Source organism: Lynx canadensis, chromosome X (genome assembly GCF_007474595.2).
Source record: "Lynx canadensis isolate LIC74 chromosome X, mLynCan4.pri.v2, whole genome shotgun sequence".
NCBI lineage: Eukaryota > Metazoa > Chordata > Mammalia > Carnivora > Felidae > Lynx > Lynx canadensis.
In genome coordinates, this window is record NC_044321.2 from 119,708,430 (window position 1) to 119,729,213 (window position 20,784).

At 41.7% G+C, this 20,784-nt stretch overlaps 1 long non-coding RNA gene across 1 annotated transcript; it reads right to left on the reverse strand.

Annotated features, from left to right (window-relative positions):
* Positions 1-495: 495 nt before the first annotated feature.
* LOC115507560 lies at positions 496-19,044 on the reverse strand. The gene is made up of 3 exons (XR_003966703.1): positions 18,858-19,044; positions 16,931-17,024; positions 496-1,140 (listed from the first exon to the last, which is right to left on the reverse strand). It is a non-coding gene; the product is annotated as an uncharacterized LOC115507560 (long non-coding RNA).
* Between the last annotated feature and the right edge of the window lie 1,740 nt (positions 19,045-20,784).

Genomic DNA, 20,784 nt, shown 5'->3' on the forward strand with positions numbered 1-20,784 from the left:
TCAGCATCTCATAATTAGGAAAAAGCTGTTTCTGCAATCATCAAGAAGATCCATTTCACAGAGACAGCTTCTGCATGTGAGATGGTATTTCAAACAAAAAGCTTTCAAATACCAAAATCCGGGCACTCCACCAAGTCATATCTTGACAGTCTGGTCCTAGATGACTCAATATCCTGAACTCACCTTCCTTTTGCTCCAGACAAGAAATTGCCCTTCTATTTTCAGGACCAGGACTGTTCGAACCTTTAAAGTAATTTGTCAATCTGGCTGAAAATACCATTTGCAACGGGAAGAAGTCTCAAATGAGACAATAGAATGATGTTACTTCCTAAACAGAAAGAGTCCTCTTAACTAACATATAGGTAAACACACGCGCGCACGCATGTGCGCACGCACGTCCTAACATTGAAAATCAACTAGAAAACTTATAAATAGGGATACCGTATAGCAGTTTCTGGATTATAATTTAATAAGAAACCCAATATGAAAGGCAAACATTTAATCAAAGTAAATACGGTCACTCCAATCATGACCAGCCACGTGCCTGCTCATTTCGGATTCACAGGGATCCAAAGAGACCATTGAGACCTAGAAAGTGAGTGGTAAGAGCTCTGAAATGGGTATTAGGTGTTTACACAAGAGCCATCAAAGGAGCCGAAGAAACTGCCCACCTGACTTTCATTTTCGTTCCATAAATCTTGCACAGGTGAAGGACTGAGGGTTTTCTGCCACTAATCAAAGGAAACTTTCTTTTCCAGCAAGGTCTAGGGTCACATGACTTAATCTGCCCAATGTAAATGATGTGGATTAAACTAAGCTCTCAACTCTTCAGTTGGAGAAAAGAGGAGGAAGCAAAGCAAAGGGAACACTGATACCTCCCCCATCTGACTATGTGTCACTTCCTCTTGCAAGAACTTGAAGGCCAACACCTGTAGCACGTCCTTCATTTTTCTTTCAGGTCCACATCCACTATACACAGATGAGGTTTATGGTCTGTGGGCCAAAGGCAAATAAAATGGAATAGAGGCTGCTTTGGTGGGAAAAGATGAAGGAGGTTTCCTTTGCAGTTCCCATGTTCGATGATAAGTTCATTAGCAGAATTGCTATTATATGAGTAATAAGTACTCATTATAGAAAAATCTGGAAAAGACAGAGAAGTGGAAAAAGACAGTTGAGTTTCCATCCTGAAATGACCAATGTTAACACTGATATATTTCCTTCCGCCTGTTTGGTTATAAATCAGTGCTGCTTGTTTTACATGGTTGTAATCAAATCAGATCTACATTTTCATATCTCACCTTTCTCACATATAATTATGAGCATCTTCAGACAGAAAGTTCACCATATATGGTACTTAAAAGCCTGAGATTTGGAGGGGGGGTGCCTGGGTGGCTCAGTCGGTTAAGCGTCCAACTTGGCCTCATGGTTGGTGGGTTCGAGCCCCTCATTGGCCTGACAGTAAGGAACCTGCTTGGGATTCTCTCTGCCCCTCCCCTACTCATGCACATACACATGGGCTCTCGCTCACTTGCTCTCTCTCTCTTTTTCAAAAATAAATAAATAAACTTTATTAAAAGGCCTGGGCTTTGGGATCAGAAGGAGCTGGGTTCAAATTGCAACTTGACTGCTCACTGGCTCCTTGCTTTTGCACAAGTGACTCAACCTGTGAGCCTCAGTGCTCTCCTCTACAAACCAGGAACGACAATAGCCTGGTTCCCATCACCAGGGTTGTTCTGAGGCATAACGAGTTAATTCTATAAAACACTTAGCACAGTGCCAGTGGTAACTCCTTAGTACACGTTAGCTGATGTTATTTTTACTAGCATTTTTAAATTATCCAATCTTTTATTGTTAGCCACTGCATAGCTTCCAAATTTCCCATTTGGACAACACTGCAATGTGCATGTAAATAGTTTGAATTATTTTCCTCAGAATATATTTTCCAAAAGTGAAATTCCTGGATATTCTGTGGTTATTGATATGCGTTGCCAAATTTGTTGGCCAGATGACTTTTGCTCTACCATGAATCAGTGTGGAGATATTATCAAGGGCAGCAGAACCGAGTGAGCTCAAGGGACACTTGAAGTCCTTAAAGATCTTAGGGCTATGAGGGCCCTTGAGGAACACCAAATGCAATCCTGTTTGGATTATTAATGGGATACAGCTGTCCATATGGATGACCTTGGCGTCATTTGAGTTGAGACCTCGTTGACCACCAGGCAATGTACATATGAAGCAGCATGTGGTGAGGCACTACTGAAAGCCCACAACATCCATGCCCAAAGGCCACTAAGCATTTGGTACCATGGATTCTAGCCTCCCCCTGAAAGTCAAGGGCATATCTTTCTACCCTCTTGTCACATCTCTCTCCAACAGGAATATTTCTGAGCATAGTAGTGGGGTATAACCCATGCTGTTCCTTTATCTGAAGTATTTTTCCCCAGTTTTTGGAATGGTTCCCTCCTTCGTGTGCCTTATTCTCAACTTCAATGCCAAGAGGCAAGAGCACCCAGCACTGAGTAACTCCTCCACGGCTCTCTATAGCTGTGCAAATTCGTTTCATTCCAAGAACTCATCATGGCCTGTAGTCATGTCTTTGTTCACTTATTTATAGTTGAGCCCCTCAGCTAGACTGTTCACTCCATGAGGGGTGGACTGTGTCTCAGTCTTGCTTGGTTGTATCCTTAGTCCCCCAGCTAGCAAAGGGTCTGGCACAGAGTAGGCACTCCTCTACGCCATTGACTGTTTGATACTCAGTGCCCTCTTGGTCACATGGGCAGCTGGGTCTTGAGCTGGGCCCTTGGGGTACAGGAACAAAGAAACACACATCTGCGCCTTTAAGGAGTGCCCATGGCTGTCTCTCTGCACAGCTGTTTCAGCAAGAACTAGGAGCAAAATTCTCTAATGTTAGAGAGGCAGCCGGGAGCCAGAGTTCACTAATGGACATCCATCTGTGGGAAGGTTTATTCCACCACCCCCAAGGCACACGCTCATGGCTGGCACCTGTGGGATTTTGTCTGCTTTATAAAGCCCTCATAACCTATTCCTTGGGATGCCCTTTGAACCTCCCACAAGCCAAGGGCTGAAAGGGCTGGTGCAGCAGAGCGAGAGTAAAGGAAAGATGGGGGTAGGGGACAGCGGGCAAGAGCCTAAAGTCTGGGTTCCTGTCTCAATGGTGCCTCTTATGATACTGGCTGGGTCATTCCTGAGCTTAGGTTTTGTCCCAAATAGTAGTAAATTAGACTCTCCCCTGCCTCTTGGGAGGCTTCAGTAGTCATGTGCACAAAAGGTAAGGGTGCAACAGGAAGGCTGAGAGGTCATTACAGTAAGCTGGGGAGAGGAGTATGCCAGCTCAGTGACCTCGTGGGACCCCTCTGGAGGATGTCAATGGCAGAGATGAAAAGAGAGAGTCACGCCTTCTGCACCTACACCTATGCTTACCCTGGCCGAGGAATTCTCGTGAGGCCTCCTGAAATAGCCCCCAGGTTGGACTTCCTCCTCAATGTGTAGTCAACAGCTCTAAGAAGAAGCTAGTCGTTTTCTTCGAGGCAAGTTTTCTAATCAAATAAGCAGTATCTCCACAGCAGCCAAAAGAAATCTTTAATTGATGAACACCAAAGCTCAGACAAACCACAAATGCCCCATTCACCATATCAGTCCTACAGAGGAAGTTGTGCTTGTGTCAATTTCCCCTGCCATGTACAGCTGCAAAGCTGGCTTATATTACTAATTACATGCAGTATGTGTGTCTCGGGTTATAACAGATGGTGTTTGCGATGCATGCAGAAGCTTCAGATAGCCAAATGGCGCAGCCATGGAGATTTTCCAAAAAGAAGACAAAAACAACAACAACAAAAAACACTCACACCAGTGAATAGCTGAAGAGTGTTTATATTGCTTTCTACTGTGGCAAAATAGAGAACATCCGATTCCTGTGAGAGCTCTACTGACTGGGAGAAGCCAGCCAAACATGAAGGGGCAGATGCTACTGAAAGACAGTACCTGCAGGGCGTGTTCTCACCCGTTCTAGAAGAGCTATTACCTTAAAGAGGTGGAAGAACAGAATTTGGGCCTCCTCATCTTGCTAATAGATCTGGAATTCCCTCTACTTGCCAAGGTTGCCAGATCCATAAGCGGACTGCTCTAATTGGCAGAAAACCTTGTTCTAATAGAACACCCAAGATTTCTTTCCTGTAACTCATAAAACCAGAGGGGGACATGACTGCAGCCCCCTTACTTCACACCAGAGATACCTGAGGCCCAGATATGGGAGGACAGTCAGCCCAAGTCTCATGGCTAGATAATGACTTGCACTAGCCCTCTAAACTGGTGCACCCCACCAGGCTCCTCACATACCTAGAGGCAAGCAGAAAGCACCTACTCATGTTTTTACCATTCTCCAAAACCCACCTGCCCCAGCTTATTCCTGACCTGCTCCTGCTCTAATATCCTCGTGACTCTTGCCTACCTCTGGACCTTCAAACTGAGGCTTGGATTTCATCACTAGCTCTCTGTAAAGAACTTAGACTTGCCTCCTCACCCTGGCCCATACCTTTGGATCCACTGTCTCCAACCCACAATCCCAGTAATCTTATCTGAGTCATTGCCCGGCCAATCCAAACCATGGCTTCACCACCCCTAACGAGGAGGAGATTCAGATAGAGACAAAACCAGTACCAGAGTCTAGGTCTCCTGATTCTGAGACCAATGAACTTTCCACTATGTGATACTCCTTCCCTTGCCCCTGCATTGCTATTAATTCCACCTCCACAGCAGCCCGTAAATCTAGTTCCTCTTGTTCATCATATGAAGATGGTTCTCATGTCCCCACACCACCTTAATCACCCCTACCTGAGCCTTCCCTCTTCTACATGAATTGTCCCTAGCTTCTTCAAGTTGACTTCATAATTCATTGTTTACAGATCTTCAGAGGGCTCATAAACTCAATCATCATCCTCTTTCTGTCACCTACAACCAAAAGAAACATGACTCCAAGTTTCCTGAGATTTTCACACGCATGTTTCCTCTCTTCCTTCACTTTGCTGCTTTATAGCCAGTGTGGTACCTTTCCTTACTGAATGAAATGGAAGACCAGGTATCTGTACAATCAGAAGGATAGAGACAAGAGGAAGTGTGATAATGTTAGAGACCAAATCTTTTACTTACCACTTTGCTGAGTGCAAGCCCAAGCCTTCTCTGGGCTCCTCCAAAGATCCCTCCCATCCCATGAAGCTCAAACAAGAGTGCACAGTAATTCACCACCTTGCTTCTCCTAAAGATCTCCACTCCAGATGTCAAGCTCTGGAGCAGATGAGTTCCTGGGGTGGAAAAGAAGTGCTTGGAAAAATCACAGGTCTGTGATACAGTCTGAATTTGTCCAGCTCCCAGTCTCTGCATTGAAAGTGTAAAAGGGAATAGCATCTGTGTTCTGCCAGAGAGAATCTAAGAAACCTTGAGCTGGAGGTGACACAAACTAAATGTTTGGGTTTGTAATGATTGGCAGCAAGGTCATCAAGTTGGTAGCTAACAAGTCACACAAGAACAACTTCTAAGCCAGCTGCTTCCTAAGACGGGCAGCATTGTCCGAGAAGATGGTCAATGTGATGGTGAGTGGACAGCAATGTTCCTGGCATAACTGTCCCCAAAGTGGCTAAGATGTGGTCTTGCATGTCCCATTGCAATTAGAGGAACTATGGCCTGCTAATAGCCTTGCAACTGTAAACTCCCACAGAAGGGATTATGGGCTCCTACTAATACAGTAATGTTAGAGTGAGTTTTGCTCGATTACATACTTGGCCTCAAGCCTTCTATTCAAGGCATTATGACAGCATTCTCCCAAACTCATCTACCAGGAAATCTGGTTTTGCCTCCTACACTAGTCCTAGAAAACCACCAAAGAAAGATTTTATTTGCTCACTGACTTTGCACTTACTTGCTTTATTTTGGGAAATGATGATGTGTCTAGAAGCACAAAAAGATGAGGCACAGGAACATAATGTCACCCACTTAGCCCAGGGAAACACAGTCCTTACATATTTATAAATCCTTTCTGCACACTAATTGATTACTAATCTTTTGGAGGAAATGCTAACAGCCCAGATGGCCGTAATCCGAAGGAAGGGAGCTAGTAAATGACTTCAGATTAAGCTGAATAATAATGATGAAAAGGGACTTACAGATCCTGCTGGGGTATACACCTAGATGGAAAGAAAGAATCAATTTTTTGTGGATTTTTAGCAACTACTTTCCCACTAAGGAGCCTTTGATGAAGCAGCCTCCTTGCCTAGTTACAAATCATCTAAGAGCCTGTAGTTGGCCCCTTTGAGCTATTTAAGCAACCATAGAAAATAAAGGGGTGGTGCTTATTAAATTAACGTTGATCTGCAAGTGAAACACTTTGTGACTTCTTCAGGAATGGTATCATGAAAAAAGTGTGAGGCACTCACAGAAAGGACTTGGCATTTTCCTTCATATCACTGGTGCTGTATCACCAGAGCTACTTGAAGAATGGACTTCACACTGCTCAAGCCAATAAGTAGGAGGAATAGATTCACGCTGAGGTCTTCTGATGCTAAGTTTTATTATCTACTACACATCCAAAATATAAGTCATGGATCTCTGCCCTCAAGACAAGATAACGACTACCTTTAACAAATGTGCAATCACTCTAGAGACAGACAGCAACCAGGTACATGAGAAAGAATGTCAGCATCTGGCTCCCTTTTTCCCAGGACTATCTTGACTTTAAATACCCTACTGGATAGTATCCCCACAAACCCTTTAATTGTCCTTCTAGCCCTTCAAGTGCCAATATTTCAGCAAATAGTGACAGTCAAGTCAGTAATCATAGCAATACCAACTTTAACAACTCACAAAGATCATATATCAGACCACGTGTCCTTGGTTCTCCACTGATATTGACAACATAATGCTCCAGATTTGAGAGAGAGACATTCCTATAAGTTGGTTTTCAGCTAGAGGTCTTTGATTGTAAGCAACCAAAAAAGATTCTGGATAACTTACACACACACACACACACACACACACACACACAAATGGAAATGTACTGGAAGCCTGTAGAAAAGTTCAAGAGATCATAAGAAAGCTAAAGAACCAAACTTGAAAGAGCCAAGAACCAGGGTGCTCCAGAGGGTCTGGAACCACTCAGCAGCTTCACCCAAGCATATACCACCACTGGAATCCATTCACTCATCAAATACATATTTACAAGTACTTACCATGTGCCAGGCATAGTTCTACATGCTAGGGATACAGCAGTAAGCAAAACAGACAACACCCCCACTCTCATGAGGTTTCCATTCCAGTAGAGGGAGATAGATGATGATGATGATCATGATGGTGGTGGTGATAGCTCCAATTTACATCTACTCTGTGACTAGCACTGTGCTAAATCATGCCAAGAACTGTCCTAAGTACTGGAAATACAGCCAGGAACAAAACCAATAAGAATCCCTGTCCGTGTGAAGCTGACATTATAGTGAACAAATGAATTTAAAACACCCAAAAATCGAAGTCCTAGGGAACAGCTTACGATTAGTCATGCTTAGGTCATATATATGCCCTCAGGTTTGCCAGGGCAGTGAGAAGGAGGAGGGCAGGAATCCAGATTTATCATCAACCAAGCATGAACCCAGTGGAAGAAAAGTCCCTAAGAAGAAATTAGGGAACTATGAGGAAAGGAAATGGATGGTAGGCAGTGGAGGGAATGAGCCATTCATGGTGCAATGGAGACTACTTCAACTGGGCCTTACTGGTGTGTCAGGATCCTTAGTAAAAACATACCGGAAACTAGATTACATAAAAACAGAAATAAAATGATATTTTGGATTGCTTGAGCTTGAATATGGCCCCATGATTTACAAGGTTAACTAGAGGATCTTGGGCAAATTACTAAACCTCTCTATGCCTCAGTGTCCTCTTCTATGAAATGGGGGATGTTGTTAATATCTACCAGTAGTGATGTCATGAGGAGTAAATGAGTTAATATTTATAAAGTGCTTATAACAGTGCCTGAAATATAGTAAGTACTCTGTTGAGTAAATAAAATAGAATACTTAATCAATGCAAAGTCATCCATAATATATTATGCAAAAAGAGTAGGTTGCACAATAGATGCCCAACATACTCCCAATTTTTAATTTAAAAAGTAACAGTTATGATAGAAGGATGTATAAGAAATATGCATATCAAGTGGTTTGCAGCAATTATCTCTATCTGCGAGTGGGAGATATGGATAATTTCTATTTTTTCCTTTTTTCCCTTTTTCTGTATTTTTGAAATTTCTAGTGTTAATATTGATTACTACCATAACTTTTATGTTATTAAAAAATACATCTATATCCAAACACATACAAACACCCAAATATCAGTAAAACAAATGTGTTGGCAGATGGGGAAGTGACCAATTGCAAACATGTTTAACTTGCTTAACACCTTAACGTTACTTCAGTAAGACACACTGAAGGGAAAGAAAAGTCAGGAAAATTCCTGGCTCTAAAATAATGATAATACTGGCACCTGGGTGGCTCAGTCAGTTAAGCTGCTGACTTCGGCTCAGGTCATGATCTTGTGGTTTGTGAGTTCGAGCCCTGCATCAGGCTCTGTGCTGACACCTCAGAGCCTGGAGCCTGCTTCGGATTCTGTGTCTCCCTCTCTCTGTCCCTCCCTCACTCATGCTCTGTCTCCCTCCCTCTCTCAAAAAAAATAAATAAACATTAAAAAAATTTAATAAAATAATTATAATAAAGATGCTGTCATGATTATTGAGAGGCTAATATTACAGTGGAAGAGAAGCAATCAGCAAGAAGGATCCCATCTGAACACTGGGGTCCCACAGCCCCTAGAGCTGCTCAAGACTCTCCTGCCTAATGGGACAGGACAAAGCCTGACATCGTTTAAAGAAAGTTTCTGGCAACCTGTGAGACAATGTCAAGTGATTTAACACACACATAATTGGAGTCACAGAAATGTAAAAGAGGAACAAGAGAGAGATACATGAATATACTTCGGAGTGATAACAAACTTCTCACCAGAAGCTATGCAAACCAGAAAACAACTGCACAACAACTCTAATGTGCTAAAGTAACTGTCAACTGAGGATTTTATACTCAGGGGAAAGAGCTTGCAGAAACAAAAGTGAAATGAAGAATTTTCCAGACAAACAAAATCTGCCATGACTCCTTGCCATCAGACACGCACTGCAAGAAACGTTAAAGAAATCTATTCAAGCAGGAAGAAAATGATACCAGATGAAAACATGGATCTATACACAGAAATCGAGAGAACTGGGAAGGCTAACTATGTGGGTAAATATTTAAATGATTTCTTCACATTCTTTTAAATTTCTTTAAAAGCTAAGTGCCGGGGCGCCTGGGTGGCGCAGTCGGTTAAGCGTCCGACTTCAGCCAGGTCACGATCTCGCGGTCCGGGAGTTCGAGCCCCGCGTCGGGCTCTGGGCTGATGGCTCAGAGCCTGGAGCCTGTTTCCGACTCTGTGTCTCCCTCTCTCTCTGCCCCTCCCCCGTTCATGCTCTGTCTCTCTCTGTCTCAAAAATAAATAAACGTTGAAAAAAAAAAATTTAAAAGCTAAGTGCCTGTTTGAAGCAGCAATAATTATGCATTGTTGTGCTAGTAACATATGCAGAAGGAAAATGTATGAAAATGATACCATGAAGGATAGGAAGGAAAATGGAAGAATATTGTTGTGAGGTTCTTAGGGTGTATTAATGGGGTATAATATCATTTGAAGATAGACAAATAGGGGCACCTGGGTGGCTCAGTCAGTTAAGTGCCAATTTCAGCTCAGTATGATCTCGCTGTTTGTGAGTTCGAGCCCCGCATCAGGCTCTGTGCCACCAGCTCAGAGCCTGGAGCCTGCTTCGGATCCTGTGTGTGTCTCTCTCTCTCTGACCATCCCCTACTCATGCTTTCTCTCTCTCTCTCTCTCTCTCTCTCTCTCTCTCTCACTCACTCTCTCTCTCTCTCAAAAATAAAATAAACATTAAAAAAAACCCAAAGAGGTAAAGCTAATAAGCCAAGAGAGGAGATTAAATGGAATGCTAATAAAATAGTCTAATAATATCAAAAAAGTCAGGAAAGGAAGAACAAATGAACAAAGAACGTGTGGGGAAAACAGAAAGCAAATAGTAATATGTTACATTTAAATACAAACAAGTTGGTAATTACATTAAATGTAAATCTATATAAGAAATCCACTTTAAATATGAAGACACAAATAAAAGGATGGAAAAATCTGGACCACAAAAGCACTAATCATAAGAAAGCTGATTAGCTATATTAACACCAGACAAAGAAGACTTCGGAACAAGGAATATCACCCAAGCTAGTGTGGGACATTTACATTTTATGATTATAAAGGGGTCAATTCATCAAAAAGACATAATAATTCTAGATATGTATGAAATCAATAACAGCACGTCAAAATACATGAAACAACAATGGACAGAAACAAAATGAAAAATGGGCAAATCCACAATTACATTGAGAGACTTCAATATTCTGCCTTCAGTAATTGACACAAGTATACTAAAAAAAATCAGTAAGGATATAAAGAATAGAATGACATCATTAACCAATTTTACCTACACAACATTTATAAAACATTCCATCCACTCACAGCACAAAGGACATTCTTTTTGAGTTCGCATTGGACATTTCACCAGGATATACCATATGTTGGGCCATAAAACATGTCTTGATATATTTAAAATAATTGAAATCATATAGAGACTTTTCTATAGCCAGAGTGGAACTGAATTAGAAAGAAATAAAAATATCTGGAAAAGCTCCAAATATTTAAGAGTTAAAAAAGGCACACTACTAAATGTTACTTTTGTTTCTAGTCAAGACAAAGTATCATGGAAGGTACTTACCCTTGGTAAGTATTCAAAGTATTATGGAAGGTACTTGAAATAGCTAAAAAAAAAAAAAAAAAAAAACTAGACAAAATACACAAAATATGTCACTTAAGACAATGGACATCAGGCAACAAAAAAGAGTTATCCCTGAAATATGGAAAAATTAATGAGGTGAGCCTTAATATTGCCCCGGATTACTACCTGAAGAAAGTTTCCAGGGTTCAGCACAGGGAGGGGGAGCCTAAGCAGCCTCTCTGAATTAAGTACACGAAGGTGGGAGCCTGAAGAAACAGAGGTGACTAGATTCATATAACAGAGTTTCAGAGGGGGAAAAGCTGCAAAGAGAGAGAGAGAAGTCCAGAGATCTTCAGGGGGTCTCTCTAAAATATTCGGGAAAATACTGATCAGTGCAAGTGATGAAACTACCCAAAACCAGGAAAACAATCACCAAAAAGCATTATAGGGAGCAGTGCCCAGAGATCATACACAGGCAGAAATAGTATCTGTTGTCCAGTTAGTGTGAGAAATCTCATAACTCAGGGAGCACCGTTTAAAGCTGTGATTCCCAATGGAAGGCAATTTTGTCCCCAAGGGAATGTTTGGCAATATCTGGAGACATTTTTGGTTTCCCAATCAGGTGCATGCTATCTAGTATGTAAAGGTCAGGGATATTGTTGAACATCCTACAATGCACAAACAGCCCCCCACTCTAAGAAATTATCTGTCCCAAAATGTCAATAGTACAGAAGTTGACAAATCCTAGGTTTAAATAATAAAAAGGATCTTGCCTCAGGGGTAATCAAAAATTAACTCTGGACTAAAACCATGTTCTTGCCCCAACTAACAAAACTTTCGCTCATGCAAGACCGGAAAAGATCAAACTATTTCCACATAACTGCATCCCAGAACAAAGCTCAAGAATATTTATAGGAGGGGGCTCCTAGTTGCCTCCGTAGGTTAAGCGTCTGACTCTTGATTTCGGCTCAGGTAATGCTCTCATGGTTCATGAGTTCAAACCCCACATTAGGCTCTTTGCTATCAGCGTGCAACCCACTTCAGATCCTCTGTCCCGCTCTCGCTGGCCCCCCACTTGTTCTCTCTCTCTCTCTCTCTCAAAGTAAATAAACTTTAAAAAAAGAATATTTATAGAAGTGTCAAAATATTCAGTATCTAATAAGGTGAAACTGACAATACTTGACATCCAATAAAAATTTGCCAGACAGGCAAAGAAGAAGAAAAATACAATCTGTAACGAGGAGAAAGATCTATTAAAATTGACAAAGAAATTAAATAGAGAATAAGTTAATAGAAAAGGACATTAAAACAATTATATAATTGTATTCCATTTGTTCAAGAAGCTAGAGGAAAGATTGGACATGCTGAGTAGAGAAATGGGACATATGAAATGATCCAAACCAACTTCTAGAATGTCTAAGATGAAAAATATACTGGATGGGATTTAATGACAGATGACACATTGCAGATGAAAAGAGTATGAAGACATGGCCATACATACCATCTAAAACGAAACACAGAGTGAAAACAAACTCAAAACATAAATAAACAGAGCATCAGTGAAATGGCACAACTTCAAGCAACCAAATATATATATATATATATATACAGTTGAAGTTTCCAGAAGACAGAGGGGAGGGGGGAAATTCAAAAACTATTTGAAGAAATAATGGCCAAGATTTTTCAAAAGTTAATGACAACTATGAACCAGCAGAGCCAGGAAACTCAACAGATCCAAAAACAAGAAACATGAGGAAAGCTGCACTAACACATCTCATAATCAAATTGCTTGAAACCAGTGATAAAAAGAAAATCTTAAAAGTAGTCAGAGGAAGGAGAATGATACAGAAAAGACGTGTTGGCAAGGAGATGGAGAAACTGGAACTCTGAGGCTTTGCTGGTGGGAAACGTACAACAAGGAAGTATTGTGGAAAACAGTATGGTGGTTCCTCAAAGAATTAAAAACAGAATTACAGCATGATCCAGTATTTCAAATTCTGGGTATATAGCTGAAAGAATTGAAAGCAGAGACTTGAACAAGTATTAACAGGTATTTGTAGATCTATGTTCACAGCCACGTTACTCTCATTAGCCAAAAATTGGAAGCAATCCAAGTGGGCATCTCCAGATGAATGGATAAATTAAAAAGTGAAATATACATATAGTGAGATCTTAGTCAGCCTCCAAAAGGAAAGGAAAGGACAGATATTCTGATACATGGTACAGTGTAGATAAGCCTTGAAGACATTATGTTAGGTGAAATAAGACAGTCACAATGGACAAATATTGTATAATCTGAGTTATATTAGTTAATAGAGTTGTCATATTTACAGAGCCAGGAAGGGCAATGGTGGCTTCAGGGACTGTGGAGAGGAAGTGAAGGGAAGCTGTTATTTAATAGGGACAAAGTTTCTGTTGTGCAAGATAAAGAGTTCTAGGGATGGATGGTGGTGATGGCTGCACAGCAGTGTGAATATACTTAATGCTATTGACCTGGACAATTATAAATGTCTAAAATGATAGATTGTATATTACATATATTTTACCTCAATTAAAAAATGAAAGAAGATGATATTATGAATAACTTTATGCCAATAAATATGACAACTTGGATGAAGTGAATAAATTTCTTAAAAGACAGACTACCAAGGCACATCCAAGAGGAAATATATAATGACAAGTGTTGAACATATTAAGGAAATTGAATACTTGTTAAAAACCTCCCACAAAGAAAACCTCAGGTCCAGATATCCTTCAGAGGTGAATTCTAGCAAATATGTTTTAAAAATTCTATTCAAACACTTCCAGAAAATTAAGCAGGAGGGTCGACCTCCCAATTCATTCTATGAAGCCAAACCAGATAAAGATTTTTTTAAAAAAAGAAAACTACAGGTAGATATCCTTCCTGAATATAGCTATAAAAACTCTAAAAAAGTTATTCAATCCAATCCAAAAGCACGAAAAAAAAGATGGTACATCATAACCAAATGCAGTTTATACCAGGAATGCAAAGTAGGTTTAACATTCAAATATTAATTAATGTAATTTACCACTGCACAAGAATAAAGAAAATACATGTGACCATCTCAATAGAAAGAGAAAAAGTTATTTAAAAATTCCAACATCCATCAAGATTAAATCTGTCAACAAACTTGGAATAGAAGGAAACTTCCTCAATCTAATAAAGAACATGCTTTAAAAAACACTATAAATGGGGCGCCTGGGTGGCGCAGTAGGTTAAGCGTCCGACTTCAGCCAGGTCACGATCTCGCGGTCCGTGAGTTCGAGCCCCGCGTCGGGCTCTGGGCTGATGGCTCAGAGCCTGGAGCCTGTTTCCGATTCTGTGTCTCCCTCTCTCTCTGCCCCTCCCCCGTTCATGCTCTGTCTCTCTCTGTCCCAAAAATAAATAAAACGTTGAAAAAAAATTAAAAAAAAAAACACTATAACTAACATACTTAATAGTGAAAGATTGTTTTCCTGCCAAGCAAAGATGTCTACTCCTACCACTTCTATTTAACATTGTACTGGAGATCCTAGCCATTGCAATAAGGCAGTAAAGTATATATAAAAAGAAGAAATATACAAGTATATTATATATAAAGAGAGAGACACAGAGACGGGGGCTGGGGGAGGACAGTACATATAGAGGAATAAAGATAAAGATAACATTCATATGGAAGTCCAGACTAGGGATCCATAGACAGAAAGTATACTAGTGGTTGCTTAGTGCTGGGGGGAGGTTGGGGACAGGGTGTAGAAGGATGATAGCTAAGAGATAGAGGTGTGTTTTTTTCTTCATGTAATGAACATAATCTAAAGTTGACTGTGGTGATGGTTGCAGGTTAGCAAGCCTGATATCACTATACATGTATACTGGAATTGAACAATCAAGTAAATGGATGGCAATGGTGGGAACCAGCTTTCTCACTGTCAGAATGGGAAGTACAGCTAAGCAAGGGGAGAAGGCTAGAATGATTGATGTGGTAATGGAGAGTTGGCTACATCAGTATGGACCCATGTTAACTTTAATATATATGCAGATGGCTACATATAGAAATATTTATAGATGTGTGTTCATGTGTATATACTCAGGTGAGTACATGCACATATATATGTTTCTTTGCTCTGTCCGTTGAGGACCTAGAAGCAAGAACCCCAATAGCAGTGAGCACGCTTAATACTTGGTCTTAGTCTAACCATTCTCCAATAAAAGGAACCAGGGCTCCTTGGAGAAATGGCTGATTCTAGGAAGGGTTAAGGATATATATAAGGTGATCCTAGAACATCTTGTACAGTAAGCAAGTGCTCAAAAGAAAACCTCCTACATTGCTGGAATTATGTCAAGGGGATACATACACAGACTGAAAGAGCTCTCAGCCACAGGAGGAACAATGGGAACAACAAAATAACATATTGGATTATAACCTGAAGTATGATATAAATGCACATGAGTCCATATTATATAATCATATGAGTGAATGAATAAATAAATGGGAGGGAAGAAACCAATCTCCCATGTAGTAGAATTCCAAATAATTTATGTAAACATTTCCCCCTCAAAGTGGTGGAGTGTCAATCCCCATGCCTTAAATATGGGCTGGGCATAGAGCCTTCCTTCCAGAGAGTACGGACGGTATGGGAGTGATTTTATGGTAGATAATCCTAACATTTTCTCATCCAGGTCAGCATCAACAGCGAGGAGTCATATGGGTAGCCTGTACTTACCCTTGACATCATGTGATAAAAACGGCACTTTATCTGTGATCTTCCAAAACCCCATTAAAGGACAAAATTCAACTGGGTAAATTTGCAGACCTAATTGGCTTTATTAAGCAATTCATGAATTGGGCAGCATTCTATCTAGCAAATCAGAGAGATATTCAAAGGAGTGTACAAAATGGGAGGTTTTTTAAAGAAAGAGGGTGGGGGGGCGCCTGGGTGGCGCAGTCGGTTAAGCGTCCGACTTCAGCCAGGTCACGATCTCGCGGTCCGGGAGTTCGAGCCCCGCGTCAGGCTCTGGGCTGATGGCTCAGAGCCTGGAGCCTGTTTCCGATTCTGTGTCTCCCTCTCTCTCTGCCCCTCCCCCGTTCATGCTCTGTCTCTCTCTGTCCCAAAAATAAATAAACGTTGAAAAAAAAAATTAAAAAAAAAAAAAAAAGAAAGAGGGTGGGACTAGGAAGTCACCAGCAAAAGAAAAAAAAAGGATTGTTTCTGGCAAGATCAGCTTCCCTTAGGGGGAATGGCAAGAGGTCTTGCCATGCAGATTATCTCTTCTTTTGGGAGGCAGAGAGGGCCCATGTGACAGATGACCACACTGGTACTGACCAGAAAATTCCTGACTGACCAGTTAGGAGTACCTTCTGGGGGAGGTGCAAACTACAGTTAGGTTAGATATTAAGCCCTAGTTTGGTGACTTGGCCTAGAATAAGTGACTCCATCTTGTGACTGTGGTTTTCTTCTTAACAACCCATAATCTAGGTCTAATCATGAGGAAAACATCAGACAAGTCACAATGGAAGATCATTCTACAAAATACTTGACTGGTACCCCCCCCCAAACTGTCAAGATCATAAAGAACAAAGTCTCAGAAACTGTCATATTCCAGAGGAGCTCCAGGAGACATGACAACTAAATGTAAGGTGGTATGTGGTGAGGGAAACAAAGGCAAGAAAGATGTAGTTTAAATTAAATTCCCTTATGGCCTGCGGCCTATTGATAGATGTCAGGACACCTGCTGCGGGTAACACTCCCCAAGGCGTTTATGGCTGCCTTAATGCCTTAATGTTTACGCCTTAAAAAACTAAAAGCAACCTTATCTTGACAATAGCTAAATCTTCTGGTCCTGTGAGACCCTGCTTTCAGCATCCAAAAATTCCTTGGAAACTAACTTTAACTCTACTCCTCCCCTCCACCCCCCGCCCCACGAAATCTAAAAGTATATCATCAGTCGCTCCTCACAACCCCCCAGTGCAGCTCTTCCTGCCCATGGGTCCTGTCCCCATACTTTAATAAAATCACCTGTTCGCACTGAAGACATCTCAAAAATTCTTTCTTAGTCGTTTGTTCGTGAACCCCACTTCAAATTTCATCAGTATATGTCCCAGATGGGATCCTGGAACAGAAAAAGGACATTAAGTAAACACTAAGGAAATCTGAATGAAGTGTAGACCTTCATAATCATAATGTATCCATATTGGTTTATTAATTGTGACAAGAGTACCATAAAAACTACTCTCAAAGTTTATTTTTTAAAAGAAACCTGATGGCCGATCCCACTCACCAGAGTTTCTGATTTCTTTGGTCAGCTTTGTGGCCTGAGCACTGGGAATTTTCAAAGCCCTCCAGGTGATTCTGAGGTGCAGTGAGGTTTGAGAACCACTGGATGCAGGCCAGGGGCTATCTGCTTATCGACAAGGTCTACTGGCCCAAGTTTAATCTGTAAAACTGTATTTCTTCAACAGTGTTTCCCTACTTCAAGCATAAACAGGTGGGCCCAGACAGAATATCTTTCCGTATTCTCCTAGATTAAATGGTGCAGTTCAAAAGAGCTATGAGCTACTGAGCACTTGAAATGTGGCTAGTATGGCTGAAGAAGCGACATTTTCATTTAATTAAAGTTAATTAATTCAAATTTAAATACCAACATGTGACTAGTGACTAGTGATAGGTTGGACAGCACTGCTCTATACAAACACAATCACGTTCCTAAGAAAAGATTTCTTAATGCTCTTTTTTGGCTCTGGACTACTTTCTTCTGTCTCCAGCTTTTTCTCTTCCTACAAGTTGGAGTCTCCCATTTGCCAGGAGGCATTTTTACTTTAGAACAACGGTGCCCGTGCGGAGCTACCGCTCTCCCCCACGTTGGCAGCAGAAAGGCTCCGGTCCTCCCTGGCCCTCCCCCACCTGCCGGGCCTGCTGCCGGCTGTGGGAAGCAGCCGTTGTGCTCTTGGATGAGAGCATTTCCTCCAAGCCTCGACCACCCCGCCTTTCTGGAGGAGGATGGTTCAGTCCAACTCGAATTTTTCAACTGCTCTCTGGAGTTCATTCCCAACTCCTAAAGAAGAAAGGGAAGCAGGGTCTCCTGGTGGAGGGCTGCAGATGTTCTGGTATTTGTCTCTGTTTAAAAAATAGTTTCTCCCCAGTCCTCTACCATATCCACGAATTTCTACTATACTGCACAGCGAATGGCTACATTAAGCATTTGCAAGGTCTGCACCATAGTATCACTGATAGCTCAGTGGCAGAATACGATGACACCACAGACTGCCTGGCTGGATGAGTAGTCGGGGGAAATAAGCATTCTGGAGGGAAGGGATAGATGGAGCTTTATCACAGACCACTCGCGGACTGCCGGCTCCTACTGAAAGCAAAAACCAAAACCAAGGTTTGAGACAAAGCGCTGCCAAGCTGGGGCCGCGCACCTTGTCCCTTACACGTTACGCTGGAAGTTCAGCTGTCTTGGCTGAATAGGTGTGGGGTTTGTGTGGTTCTCACGAGGCCAAGAGGCGGGGGGAGGATGGGTTTTCTTAAAAGTAACAGCTTCAGCAGCTGAGGCTGTCCCAGGCCGATTTCACAGATCAGGACGGAATCTAGGTTATCACAAGCAATTAGCAGAGGAAAAAAACGAACTGGAATTAGCAAGGCCTCTGATCATCCATTTTGCCACAACCGCAGGACTTTGTTCAGGGCCGGTGGCTTCAGGGCTTGTTTTTGTTTTTAACAGCTTCATTGACATAGCGTTTAAATCCTATAAAATTCACCGATTTTAAATGCACAAGTCAATGATTTTTGGCAAATTTGTATTTGTGCAACCATCGTCACTCGAGTTTTAGACCATTCCTTCTCCCACAAGATCTCTCGTGCCCATTCGGTCACTACGTATCATCCCCAACCTCCCCCAGGCCTTAGGCAGCCACTGATTTACTTGCCATCTCTATGGGTTTACCTGGACACTCCGTGTAAATGGAATCAGCAATATGAAGTATTTTGGGATTGGCTTCTTTCCCTCGGCATGTTTTCAAGGTTCACCTATGGCACAGCACATATCTGCACTTCATTCCTTTTTATGGTGGAATAGTATCCAATCGTGTGGCTGATGAGGGAGCGTGAGGCAGGCTGAGGGCAAAACCCAAGCTAGCACCCCGCCCCCTCCCAGGTGGGACACGTGTGATATTCCTTGGACACTCCCAGCTACCCCAAAACAAAACAAAAGACAAAAAACAAAAGGTTAAACTGATAAGTCTCCCCCCGTTTACCAGAAAAGGCAATCCCATCGACAGCCTAAAGTCCAGGAACTCTCTACTATCTTCAAGTTAATGTTTTGCTAGAGGGAAAGACAACCTTAGCTTGACAACAGCTAGGCCTCCAGTAAGTCTTGACCGTGTGAAGTCTCTTTGGAAACTCCCTCTCCCCGGACTCAACCCCCAGCACTTACAGTGCAGCTCTTCCTGCCCATGGATCCTGTCCCCATGCTTCAATAAAATCACTTTTTTTTGCACCAAAGACGTCTTCAAGAATTCTTTCCTGGCCATTGCCTTCACACCCCACAAACCACCCCACCACCACCCCAAAACCTCATCATGGCTATACCACATTTTGTCTATCCATTCATCAGTCAATGGACATTTGGGTTGTTTTGTCTACTATGAATAATGCTGCTATAAATGTTTGCAAAAGAGTTTTCATTTGAACAGATATTTTCAATTCTTTTGGGTATGTGCTTGGAGTGGACTTGCCAAATCATGGAAACTCTAGGTCTAACCTTTTGAGGAACTGCCAAACTGTTTTCTGAAGTGACTGGGCCATTGTGCATCCCCATTGGCAATGTATGAGGGTTCCCTTTTCTGCGCATCCTCACTGGCATGTTATTTCTCCTTTCTAAGAACTAGAGCCTTTCTAGGAGGGGTGAGGTGGCATATCCTTATGTTTGGATTTACATTTCTCTACTGGCAAGTGATGTCGAAGAGCTTTTCATGGGCTTACTAGCCATTCATAAATGTTTTGCGTTGAAATTTTTAATGGAGTCAATTGGGTTATCTTTTTATTATTGAATTGCAAGAGTTTTATTTAGATTGTGGATACAAGTTCCTCATCAAACCTATTTGCAAATACTGTCTCCAATTCTCTAGGCTATCTTCTTACTTTCTTAATAATGTTTCTGGAAGAATGTAAGTTTTTAATTTTGATGAAGTCCAATTTATGATCTTTTCTTCTTTTACTGATTGTGCTTTGTAAAAAATCGTCTCTAAGCAATTTTCGCCTAATCCCAGGTTAGAAAGATATTCTCCAATTTTTTCTACTAAAGTCTTTACAGATAACAAACTCCTATCCTTCTACCTCAACAAATATACCTTCATAACAACATGGAAGGCCAGGCTCAAATGGAAAATTCTTGGACTCAAAATTCTACACCTAAATGTAGTGACATGGAGAATACCAGCTTCCAGCAACTGACCCACCAACTATATCCCCCTTCAGTCCTCACTCTGGGCTCTCCCTCACTGAGATGGGCCTCACGCTTGCATCTGTGGACTTACTAGCCCATGCTTGTGAGTTTCATCCCCACTGTCCCCAAATGGCAAACAGCTGCCTCCTGGCCACCCCTCAATCACATAGGTGCCCACATCAATTGCAGGTGTGTCCCCAGAAAGGCAGGCCTCAGAAAGGAGCTTGTGAAGACTCTGGAAACAGGCTTGTGGCTGTTTAGGCAGGGAATTTCAGCTTCCCAGGTATCTATTGTGTGGTCTAGAAGGAGGCCAGGGGCCCTGTGCAGGCACATCTCTTTGGTTCCACTGTCTCTTCCTCAAAGTGATGCCCTCTAAAGCATAGGGACCAGAGTGGGCCTCTTGTATGGGTCTAAGTGTGGCTGCCAA